The 11,226-nt window shown below is 38.1% G+C and overlaps 1 protein-coding gene across 2 annotated transcripts in view; it reads right to left on the reverse strand.

Annotated features, from left to right (window-relative positions):
* Positions 1-10,004, reverse strand: part of LOC103049207 (protein bicaudal D homolog 2-like) — a 30,116-nt gene extending 20,112 nt beyond the window's left edge. Inside the window, exon 1 of one of the 2 annotated variants that reach the window (XM_007420521.4) lies at positions 9,696-10,004. The gene's annotated coding sequence lies outside the window, so the exon portion shown is untranslated. Of the gene's footprint in view, positions 1-8,272; positions 9,647-9,695 lie in introns of those variants that run through there. The other variant, XM_007420522.4, reaches the window with a different exon arrangement.
* Between the last annotated feature and the right edge of the window lie 1,222 nt (positions 10,005-11,226).

Here is an 11,226-nt window from a genome sequence, read left to right on the forward strand (position 1 = left end):
CCCCGAGGGTTCCAGGCCCAAGTGCCTCCAATCCCAGGCCCTCGAAGACCCCAATCTGGGGCAAAAATCCCTCCATCCCATCAGACATCCACATTCAAGACCAAACACTCCCAGGAGAGGGGGGATCTCGCCCACGTACCAGCTCATGCTCTCGGCGCAGGCTGAGACCCACCCCCACTGACCACACACCTCAATCACCCTCTGCCCCCCTGCACGACCTCTCTTGCTAGCCGGCAGGGCGGGCATCCCATACACATGCTCACACCTCCTGGCTCTCACCCAGCAAGTGGAGCCTCGCATCCCCATACGCTCCTAGACTCCCCCCCAGACTTTCACTACCAAGAGGGAGTCCCAAACACCCAATGGAGGGACCCATTGCTCTGTACTGGCACTGGGCGGGATTGAGTAGGGGTGGCTGAATCTTGAAGCCCCAGTTCGCCCCTCATGCAGCAAAAGTCAATTGGGATGCCTTCTGGCACCTCCCGCTGCCCCCACTTTTAATTAGCATTAAAATTAATGTTTTCTCTAATCAAAGCTGTCAATTTTGCCATCTCAGCCAGCTCCATCAACTTCACCATCCATTCTTTCATTGTAGGTAATGTCAAAACTTTCCACTGTTGTGCATATAAAAGTCTCTCTGCTGTTATATATAGAAACAAAGTTCCATGAGTTTTTTCCAATTGTTTGTCCATCAGTCCCAAAATAAATGTCTCTGGTATATTAGTTTTTAAGATCTTCTGAATTAATGTATTTGAGTCCAAATTTTTTTAGCCTTTTTACAAGTCCATCGAACATGATAAAAAGTCCCCCCTTCTGTTTTTTATAACAATCTTTTAATTATACAGTGTTTTTGTAATTACTGGTTTTTATGGTTTTATTGTATGCCCCAGAGTCACATTTCTGTGAGATGGGCAGCACATAAATACGATAAATAAAATAAAATAAAATAAAATAAAATAAAAATAATGCAGCAGTAGCTGCTAGGCCAAATTGTGCCCATAGCTACACCTACATTTGAGATAAACACAGCATCGACTTTAACTTATCTAGCATTACCCATTCCTCCAGGACTTCCAAATGTTAAGCATTATTGGCAAAACAAGAGCCAGATTAAATGATAATAGTGTTACAGACAACTAAGATTGCTCTTAAATGATAAGCAATAGAAGTGAATGTGTATCCTACTGTGATGGAATGGAATTATGAAGGGCAGGCTCAGAGAGATAAACATTTTCTTAGCTCTCCAGAGGAGCGTGGGAGATACAAGAGGACGAGACTGGCACCTCCCTGAGGAATTCACAATGTTGTGGCTGGCTGGCTTGGGAGCTGGGGTTTCAGTCTGGGAAGATTCTTGCTAGAGGTTGTAGCTAATAAACATAGCTGGACTGAATTGGCATTGTCTCTTGGAGTTCCTTGGGCTAGGCCTGACATCATTAGAGTCTGGGAAGACTGATGTCAGGCCTAGCCCAAGGAACTCCAAGAGACAATGCAAGTTCAGTTCAGCTATGTTTATTAGCTACAACCTCTAGCAAGAATCTTCCCAGACTGAAACCCCAGCTCCCAAGCCAGCCAGCCACAACATTGTGAATTCCTCAGGGAGGTGCCAGTCTCGTCCTCTTGTATCTCCCACGCTCCTCTGGAGAGCTAAGAAAATGTTTATCTCTCTGAGCCTGCCCTTCATAATTCCATTCCATCACACCTACATTGTTTCTAGCCTTCAAGGACTCTTGAAAGAATAAGACATTGCATATCCATTGAGAATGTTACCCTGGGCACTCCTACCCCATGGAGCATCCTAAGAGACTGCAACTAGACTATACTAACTGTAGTACAATGCATGAATGTAAGTTGTCTAAACTTTTAGGGGTGTTAAGAGCCAAGTTGTTTTAAAGTTTTATAAAACTATATCTTAGAAACCTGGTTTGCTGGAGTACATTGTGATCCAATTGGTGTAGCTTTAAATGCAATGAAGCTTTGAGAAGCACAGTATCATGAAATAAAACAGCAATTAAAGACATGGCACCAGCATCCATAGGCTCACTGCCTCTATACATGGAATATTTTTAGGAATATGCAAACTTTGAACTTATGATTTTGAACAGAATAAATTAACAGATACCACCACCAGCAAATCAACTCATCTAAGACTCTTTTTGGCAGGTAATTTTAAGTCAGTATGCTGTCTCAGATGACTACTCACATATTCTTAACTGCATAAAGTCAAATATTCCATGAATGTTATTTTAGATTGTAGATATTTTTTTCTTATGTTAGCAAGGGCAACTTTTTCCACTAGCTCTGCAGCAGTCAGCACCAACCTAGCAGCACAGCAAAGTTTCTCTTCAGCAAAGTGAACAGAACTGCACTTCCAAAATGAACAGAAATAGGCACAAATGCAGTTATTTCTTGTTGATGTGTTCTAGGAGATTAAAGTAAATAAAAGTCATTGCTTTAATGGATATATTTCACATTAAGACTACATAGTTAAGTACAGATATTTTCTAGGTAACATTAGTTTGGTCACACACACTCAAGCTAACTTCCCCCACAGGGATGCTGCAAGGATTAAAGGAAGAGAATAACAAAACATATTAATTCCTTCCAGAAATAGAAAAAATACCATGTTCACTAACTTGCTGTTTGTAATCTGCACAAGTTTCTTTTACTGCTCTCATAACATTTTTCTACTTTTTCCAGTTTTTTTTTAAAAACTTTAACAATACAGCATAGACAGATATATACAATAGAGATATAGATTTCTGTACAGATATATATATTCATTTCCCTCTTAAGAAGTACATCAATAGTACTCTGTGCTTGTTTTATTATTTTTTAATCTGATTATAATCCTTTTATTTTATTTAAAACAAAGGTGAATTTTCAAAAAATATATATTATCTATGAATGAACTGATAATTACTAAGATTGTGCAATTATAATAAAGGTTTGAATGCTTTGACAAATCAAAAAGCACTTCATTTAAAATAAAATGCTCAATCCTGAGTCTTTTTGTTCTACCACTGAATTCAAGGTCTTCAATTTCTAAACTCCATCTTCTATTCTAACCATTATTATCCTAGTCTACCAGAATTAAAAATGATCTTACACACATAGTAATTGCATTTCATTTTGACAGGACCCACACAAAACATGCTGAAGCCTAAGGAAACCCATGGCATACATAAATTATGCCTAAATTGTCCCTAACCTTAAAATGGCAGAGTTGCTTGTTTATCTTAACATGCAAAAGATAGCATTGCTCTCCAGGGTTAATACTAGTTATGGGGCCCCAGCCTTGGTGAAAGTCAAGCTAGGGTTTTCCCTTTCAAAAAAAAGTAGTATGGGAAATAATTTAGATACATACATTGACTTGGGGGAGAAAAGATAGCAGCAGCAGCTAAGCTATATTACTCCAAAGAATTGTATAAATAAGACATCTTAAGAATTAGCCTAACTTGAATAAATGAATTGCAAACATACTACCAAATGGAAAAGAGACCAATCCCTAATCAATCCATTGTTTTGCTTTTCTGTCTAGGGATGCAACTCCCTAGACAGAAGACAAAAGTATACATAGGACATCAACTGAGTTGAAAAAGCGAGCAGATTAGGGAAAACTTTGCCACTCCATGCCCACGCCCCCAAACCAATTAGCTCCAGGAATATCCAAGAAACCAAATATCCAGGCATAGGAACAGAACCAGATGGTACGTATGCCAAGTCCCAGAGATGAAGGCTCAGGAACAGAGAACCTGTCTCCTTTCTCTGCTTGCATCTAACATGGTACGATCATGCCCCGGCACTCTTTTCCACTGCCATGTCTTTTTTCTCCCAGCAGAAGGATCCAGGCATAGTATAGTGGCTGGCAACTACTGCACTCAGCAACTCTCATTCCACAGGCCACTAACCAGCTGTCAACACATCTCCATCATAAACTCCATTCCCGTCCTGATTAGAGAATGGCTTTCTGCCAGCCAGTGATGTTCATAAAGCATGAGGATAGGAAAACCTGAGGGTCAACCAATAACTTTGCTTAACATGCCCTGAAAATGCAAAATCAGGACACCACCAGTAGGCAGCAATCCAAATCAGAGGAAGAACATGGGTTGTGTAAAAACTATGGCAAGGTCAGAAGTAAAGGGTCTGTAAACATGGGCCCAGGTTACATACATGCATGGATACATGCATGGATACGGGCATGGCCCCAAGTTGTGTGAGGAACAGTCTCGTCCCCATCATATCGACCTGCCCCACCTGGTCAGGCAAGAAGGGTATGTTACGGACCCCATTGCCTAGAGAGTTCTGACTGGCAAGGTCCAGGAGGAGAGCCTTTTCCACCATGCCTCCCACCCTCCGGAACGTCTTCCCCCGAGGTGAGATTGGGCCCCACTCTGTTGGCCTTCCGAAAGGACATCAAGACCTGGCTCTGCCAACTTGCACAAGGACCCAAAGGGGGTTAGCAGCACTGGGGGTGCTTGGTAGCTTGAGGATCCTTTCTCTGCCTTTTTAGTTTGGAGGTTTAACTTTACAAAAGGTTAAAATTAAAATTATAGTTTTAAACTTGTATATTTTTTCTAAGACTTTATAGTTTTTTACTTGTAACACTGCCTAGAGTAACTTGTACAGTGAGATGGGAGGCATATATAAATTTGAAAATAAAAAAAATACCAAGCTAGAGTTTGATAAGGTATATCGAATAAATTCACATTTTGCAAGAATAAGAAATGATCCAAGAGATGTTTTGGTGCATTTTGTGAGGAAAACAACAAGGAATCAAGTTTTGCAACACCACTTCAATACAAGATTGATAATGCAGATATATTTTAAAAGAAATCCCTATTAGAAACTTACATAAGAAAAAAGAATATTCCTTTTTTGACTGAGATACTGAAGCAGAAAAAGATTTCATTTTGTTGAGACAAATTAGGTGTGATTTTACTTTTAAACAGCAAAGTTTTTGACTGAACTCTGTTCAAAAGGGTAGAGAATTTTTGGAAAAATTTAAAGGAGAATTGGAAAAGGTTCAAACTGAGGCTGTAGTGGAGACTGCTCCAAAATTACAACAAATGCAAAAGGAACCTGAAAAAGTTGATTCTGAATTAGATGCTACAGGCATTGACTTTGCTAAATTCCTGGCCTAAATATGGATTATAAAGATTTAATGTGGAATATAAATGGAGCAAATGCTCCTCAAAAAAGAAAAAAAAATCACTACTTAGAAAAAATTAAAACAAGATATAATTTGTCTACAAGAAACTCATATTAGAAAAAAGGACATAAAATATCTGACTTGTAAAAATTTGGGTGAAGAATTTATATCAACTGGACTTAAAAAAATAAATGGAGTTGTTTTATACATTAACCCCCAACTAAAACCAGAATTTGGAAGTTGAATTACAAGGGATTAAAACTATAGTATTGGGAATTTATGCCTCAAATGAGGATAAAGGAACTTTTTATAAATGACTTATGGAGCAACTGACAAGCTTTTCCTATGAAAACTGGTGTTTGGTGGGAGATTGGAATAGAGTGATGGAATATTAGATAATATTCAAATTACTCAAGGTAAATTACTGAAGGCTTTTTTTGATTTGATGGATAACTTACCCCTAGTGGATATATGAAAAATGGCAACTCTAGAGAATATACTTATTTTTCAGAAAGACATAGATCTTTTTCAAGAATAGATATGATTTGGACTTCAAATAATTTGGCTACTAAGATCTCTAAAGTTGAGATTTTACCAAAGACTTTCTCTGATCATAATCCTGTGAGTCTCATTTTTAAAAGGAAACCTATTTCCTTTAGATGGAGATTAAATGAAACATTATTACAGAAAGAGTCAATAGTGGAGGATTGCAAAAAGGAACTAATAGAATTTTTTGAAAATAACTTAAAGGAACTGACTTAAGAATGGTTGGGATACAAGTAAAGCTTTCATTAGAGGTTACTTCATACAATGTAATACTAAACTTAAAAAGAAGACTCAAGAGAAAATACAGTCTATTTTCGATGAGATAAAAAGAGGAAGAATTAAAGAAATCACCAGAAAAGACAAGCATTTCACATCAAATTAAACTTTGATAGCAACAGTTATCTATGTTAACAGTAAGAGAAATGAAAATAAAGATGAACTATGCAAAGCAAAAGAATTTTGAATTCGTGAACAAACCAGGGAAATGGTTAGCATATAAATTAAGAAAAGAGAAAAGAAATTGATTTTGAAACTTCAAGAGGGAGATACTTTATTAAAAGACAATGTCAGAATCGTGTTGGATATTATAGAACGCTTGGAACAGCATAATGAAAAACAAGCTGCGCTAATATTCTTAGATGCAGAGAAAGCTTTTGACAACTTAAACTGGCCCTTTTTATTTAAAGTTTTGGAAGATATGAACTTAGGAGAGAATTTTATAAAATCTGTAAAATCAAATTATACCTCACAGAAAACATTATTGTTAATGGAGATCTAACAAAACCTTTTGAGACACAAAAAGTAACAAGACAAGGTTGCTCATTATCCCCTCTTCTGTTTATTTTGGTTTTTGAAGTTTTGAATAGAGATGAAAGGCAAAATGAGAGTATAATGGGTGTAAAAATTAAAAAGACAAGTTGAGAGCTTTTGCAGATGTCTGGTACTGATTTTGGAAGATCCTTTAAAACCACGAGTCAAATATAAGGTGTTACAAGATGATAAAGAGGAGATTTGGGTTTACATGATTTGAAATTATACTTTGCAACTTGCTGTTTAGTTTGCTTGAAAGAGTGGGTGATGCTGAGAAATAGATTATTAGAGCTAGAAGGACACAATTAGAGGTTTGGGTGGCATGGTTATTTCTAGTATGATAAAGCTAAAGAAAATCATTTTCTTAGATGAACCATATTGAGAATATGGAATAGATGTAAATCCAGATTGTGGATATCTCTGTGGCTCTCACAAGAACCATATTATAGAAGAGAAATTATAACTAAGTAGAAATGGTTAACTTATGGTAATATATTAGAATTTTCCCAGGGAGAATTCAAAATCAAATCAAGAGATGATTTGACAGTAGAAAGATACACGTGTCAATGGTTTTCCTATGTACAATTATTAGAAAGATTTAAAGTAGATAAAAGGACTTTTGGGCTTGAATAGTCTAAGAATTTGAAACAGAATTATATACAAATGAACATGTTATTGCTAAAATGTATAAACTTTTATTGAAATTTGAAACAGAAGAACAAGTGAAAGAATGTATGAAAAAATGGGCCAAAAAACTGGTTATAACATACAAAGAAAACAATGGAAGAATATGTGGATGAAAGGACTAAAATTTACATAATCTTAAGAATTTTTATAAAATGATGTATCATTGGTATTTGTCGCTGGAAAAATTGTCTAAAGTGCATAAAGGTACTTTGAATCTAAGCTGGAAAATGTAAATGAGGGGACTTTTTATCATGCTTGGTGGACATTTAAAAAAAGCTAAAAAAATTTGGATACAAATACATAAAGATTTTAAAGATTAATATACAACTGAAGTCAGATGTGTTTCTTTTGGGATTGATAGAGTAAAAAAAAATCCATGAGTTTTTTTTTCCTAATATATACATGTTAACAGCAGCGAAACTTTTATATGCACAACAGTGGAAAGATATGACATTACCCACAATGAAAGAGTGGATCGTGAAGATGATGGACTTTGCTGAGATGGCGAAATTGACAGCTTTGATTAGAGAAAAGACGCTGATTACGTTCAATGCCATTTGGAAACCCTTTCTGGACTTTTTGTGTGAAACAGGAAAAAAAATGAAATTATGTTATACAGGTTTGATGATTCGAAAAAATATTTGATAGAAAAAATGAAAATTATGTTGTAAGCCTAGAGTAAGAGTTCAATTTAAATTTATACCTATAACTGTTATAAAAGTAAATCGGAAGTAATTTCTTTATATATTTTTCTGCTCTCTTGGCTTTCTTTTCTTTCCTTTATCTTAAATATTAGTTAAATTTTTAAACAAGAAAGATTAAAAACTAATAAAGTTACTACAAAAAAAAAAAGGTCTGAATTATTCCACCACCACCACAACTAAAAGCAGGTGGAAACTACTCCTCCTGCCCCCCCAAAAGAAAATGTTCAGGTTTGTTGCACTGTGAAGCAGAACAAAAAGGTGCAAGAATCTGAGCCTTGATTTCACTATAAACACAGATTGCATGTAATACATAGCAATTGCTGAAATTCTTTGGGAACAACTTCATTAGCTTTTCCTCACAACAAAACCTACTTACCTGCTCCTGCTTCTAGTTCCCGCATTGCCTGACAGAAGCCTGAGAGATTGTCACTGGGAACAAGTAGCTTGTCAAAAGTTTTCCGCCATCTCAAAAATGGGCAGGGAGCTCTTTTCACACAGCAGCAGCAGCAGGCCAAAATCTGCTACCACAAACAATTCAGGGCCCCCTGAAGAGCAACTGTGTTGCCAAACTCTTCACTGAGTGCTAACAGTAGGGAAATAAGCTATTGCTTCATTCAGAAAGTTTAAAAAAGACTTCTGCTTTCATATAGGCAAACCAGTATCACTTCCTTTTCCTGCTAGTCCATCGGAAAAAGAGTAAAAATGCATTGTATCTGCAGACTAAGTGCAGCATAATATTAAGTAAGCAAAGGCCTATCATTTAGAGGCGGTAGAATTACAGACTGTAGCATTTCAAATGGCAGGAAATGGTCTCAGATGTGAGAATGCGCCTCATATACCGCGTTTCCTCCCGAGATAATTCCTAGCAAGCATGATGTCAACCTAGACTTTTCTCAAAAGCTAATTATGGACAATTGGGTGATGTTTGGGGATGAAAATAATCCGAGCTATTTGCCATGTAGAGAAAGCTAGTCCAGAAATGAATATATGAAAGAAAGAAACAGGCCATAAAAGTAGAACAGCTAGAACAGGGCAATAACTGACATATACTAATAGTTTGCAAACCCAGTATCGTAGCATTTCTTGATAATAAGTACAAAAAAATAGCTGAGGCAAGAAAAGCCTGCCCAGGAGGCATCAGGTTCGAACTCTCCATATACCCATTTCACCAAGAACACGTGTCAAGGCATAGTCGTTAAAATGATAATGAAGTCTTAGTACTTTTGAACAGTCAACAACGGTTGCATCATCATATAATACCGAAGAATGCTGCCTCACATTCCCTACAAAGTAACCAAGACATCACATCGTTCAGGACGCTGGAGTAGCAGATTCCTGCAATGGACAGGGGGTTGGACTAGATGATCCCCAAGACCCCTTCCAACTGTTATATACTGGGCTTCCACGCAGCAGAATTTGCTCGTTGATTTTAAAAAGTGCACGTCGTCCTTTCTCCTCACTGGACGCAAAACACAAGGCTGTTGGAAAGCTGTCTTCGAATAACGAAACTGTGAACACTGCAAGTCCCAAACTATAACCCAACGCACCATAAATAACTCCGTTCATATAATTCTGCATTCAAGCCAAGGCGCTCTCAAGTCGTACAGGATTCGGGTTTTTTGCTTTCCCAAGACTGCAGATTACCCGTGCCTGAGGCGGCTCCCCCCAAGCCTAGCGCCTTCCAGATACACGCTGGCAATTAGGAGTAACAGGCTGCGGAAGGCGAGTCCTATCAATCCAAATCCAGTCTTTCCCGCCCCCGCCCGACCCAGCAGCAGCCATGCCAAACCTTCTCTCACCTTGCTTTTCAGAAAAGGGGCGTGGTCCGCCTTCGCCAATAGTAGCAGTCCATTAAGCGGGAGGGAATTTCTGACAAACTACCAGGGCTCAATTCTTAGGTTTTCCATCACAAATAAAGCAATTGTCCACTCGGGAGGGCTTAAGCCACAGGTTCCTCTCCTCCAAAGTCTACAGGTCAAACTCCTCTTCGCGCCTTTGGCTTCCAGCGGCTAGCCCCGCCACCCTCCGCCGCCAATATACGGTTCATTTTCATCCGACCCCGCCCATCCTGTTTATAAGCCCCGCTCCTTCCCCCTGCCCGAACGTTTGAAATTCCTCGCGCGCCTAAACGAGATACTCTGCGGTTATACGGCAGATAGAGTGAGAAGCAAGAACTGGATTGGTCTCCGAAACTCGGAGACCACGCACAGCATCTCTAACTGGCCAAGATTTTTTAACAGAACAATCGTTTTCTCATCTGATAGGTTAGAGAATTCATTACAGATTCTCAAACTCCGCCCCCCCCGCTTTCTGTTTGGCTGAACTCCTATAGAGTTCCACCAGTAGGTCTCAGCTTTCAGCCGGGTCTCTTTTTTCTAACGGTCGACGGGCGAAGGCCGGAACATCGAATGATTGACATTTTTCTTATCCAATTAAACACTACCTTTAGCAGATCAACTTCTGCAACAGGTTTAGAGAAAGCACGTTTGTAGTTCTGTCCTGCAAAATTTGTGCGAGGTGAGGGAATGATGATTACTCTCTTCCTAGTGAGAGAGAGAAGCGGCCTCATTAAAGTGAATGGGGTATATAGCGTGTCACGAGGGAGACTTTTTAATGTTCTCCGTACATCATCACAATTTCTGCCCCTTGAGACGAATTATGTTTACTTTCTGTAAACTTGTCTGGGATCAAGGTGCAAATTGGAGCTTTAATTCAAATTTCCAGCTTTTGATCTTGTGTCTCTTTCCATGTAATTAACGAATGTTCTTTTTAATACAAATCCCTCTGCTAAGTAGAGAACCATACAATGCACAAAGAAAGCATTTACAATGCATTCCTAATTTTTGAAAGGGTGCTTTCTGTGAAGCAAGATTGCCAAGTTCTCTTTCCCTTGCTCTCCAAATTAAACATGCCTTTACCTAATTAGTTTTCCCAAATTAGACAGTTAAGGAGAAAGGGAGTAATATTAATTCCCCATTTGCAAATATAAAGAATTTAGAAAGAATACACAACAGCATACATTTTGAGTGTGTTCTCACAACAGAGCAATTGTTAACTCTACTAGCCTAACTGCCTGGCTTTGCACAATATAAGCTACTGGATGGATTTGTACAACTCAGAACCACAAACTACCCAACATTTTAGCCTAGCAGATGATTTGCATCCAACCAGTAGTATTAAATATGTAGTATTATGCATCACATACTATGTCGCCAGTACTTGAGCGTCTTTAAGAGCATCATCATAACCTTTGTTTAATAGTGACAACAACATCAATACCACACATATAATATACAAAACTGACAGGAAAAAAAAAGCCTAGAAAGCCAA

This window comes from Python bivittatus, unplaced genomic scaffold (genome assembly GCF_059951505.1).
Source record: "Python bivittatus isolate LINGU-HERP-01145 unplaced genomic scaffold, Pbiv_v1 ctg000220_np1212, whole genome shotgun sequence".
Taxonomy (NCBI): Eukaryota; Metazoa; Chordata; class Lepidosauria; order Squamata; family Pythonidae; genus Python; species Python bivittatus.